The 1,695-nt window shown below is 38.3% G+C and overlaps 1 protein-coding gene across 1 annotated transcript in view; it reads left to right on the top strand.

The window, feature by feature from the left end:
• The window catches only part of PREX1 (phosphatidylinositol-3,4,5-trisphosphate dependent Rac exchange factor 1), a 245,713-nt gene that overhangs the window by 201,732 nt on the left and 42,286 nt on the right, over nt 1-1,695 (top strand). The gene's annotated exons all lie outside the window — the stretch shown is intronic.

Genomic DNA, 1,695 nt, shown 5'->3' with positions numbered 1-1,695 from the left:
ATCTATCTATCTATCTATCTATCTATCTATCTATCTATCTATCTATCTATCTATCTATCTATCTATCTATCTATCTATCTATCTACCTACCTACCTACCTACCTACCTACCTACCTACCCACACATATACAGAGAGACATATGTCAGAATTTCTAGGGCATCAGGGTCGTTGTTCTGAAGGTCTTCCTAGGGCATAGAATGGAGATGGAGGGCATATAGAAGATTGGGCTGGATTGAGACAGTCTTGGGCACTCCCTGGATGTTTCTTCCTTTCTCACTTCTACTGTTTGTGATTTCAAGACCAGTGGTGAACTAGTAAATGTTTAACAACCAGCTCTTTGGAAAAAAAATGTGCATATTTATGTACCGTGTTTCCCCGATAATAAGACACTGTCTTATTAGTTTTTTTGGAAAGAAAAACACCAGAGGGCTTATTTTCAGGGGAGGGCTTATGTTGTCCTGCCTCAGCTCTCCTCCGCGGCACTGCTCTCAATGGCGCCAGCAAGCAAATCACTGGGGAAGAACAGGATGACGCGCTCACTGCTGCAGCTCTGATTGGATGCAGCTCAGAGCGCGGCGTGCGTTTCACGGGAGGGGCAGTGCATACAGAGGGTACTGTAATGTAGCGTGTAGCGCAGGGGATCACCTTCACTACAGTAGCAATCTCAATAGGGCTTATTTTCGGGGGAGGGCTTATTTTAGAGGAATCTTACACAGTAAGGGGAGGGCTTATTTTCAGGATAGGTCTTATCGGGGAAACACAGCATTATACAGATTTATTATAAATTTTACTGACATGAAGGATGTGTAGCACACAATTTGAAAATAATAGAATATACAGAATTCTATTGCAAATTCATTTAACTGGTTGATTCTGACAATTTTTAAAAAAAAATTTTAACTTTTGTTGCACTCTTGTATCTTTGTAGCCAACCTGTGGAATTTGTCAACATCTTTGGTGAATTGAATAATAGATTTCAGACACCAGAAAACTATTTCCATTTTTTTTTGGGTAGCATTCACAATATAATGAGACAACTTTAAAGTTTCATCTGTGTTATTAACTTTTTTCTCCATCACTTTCTTAAGTTTAGACCAGGGGTTGGCAAATTACTGCTGGGTTAAGAATGGTTTTCACATTTTAAAATAAAATTTTATTGGATTTAAAAATGGAAAAAACATTCAGCCCTTGGACTGTACAGACACAGGCAGTTGCTGCTGTTTGACTCTGGGGCAGTAGTTGGCTCACCTTTGGTCTAGACAGTCCTCTTGCTGTGGCAGATTTCAAAATATCAAAGTGATAGCATTGAATTGGGAGTTGGGAAGAGATGTGCATCATTCTGTAACCTCTCCACCATACAGATAACATCAATATAAATGCCCGTGACAACATAGATAAAATATAGTGAAATGCAAATGTAGTAAAATAATTGGGGAGTGATGAGTTTTTAATATTTATTACTCTTATTTTTAAGATATTTAAAGTTTATCTAATTTAATTTTTCATAATGACTGTGTTTAGCAACTGACTTGCAAAATTTCTGAAAATGTAGCCATCTTTGTGAGCTAATAGGAGCTATAACTCCAGGATCCCACTGCCTTGAGATATTATTTCATACTCTGGACCTCAGTTTCTTTCTCTATAATATGTGTGTGTGTGTGTGTGTGTGTGTGTGTGTGTGTGTGTGTGTGTGT

Source organism: Petaurus breviceps, unplaced genomic scaffold (assembly GCF_028583685.1).
Source record: "Petaurus breviceps papuanus isolate PSGF00001 unplaced genomic scaffold, PetGlider_PUasm1.0 90847, whole genome shotgun sequence".
NCBI lineage: Eukaryota > Metazoa > Chordata > Mammalia > Diprotodontia > Petauridae > Petaurus > Petaurus breviceps.
This window is presented reverse-complemented; position numbering and strand designations above follow the sequence as displayed.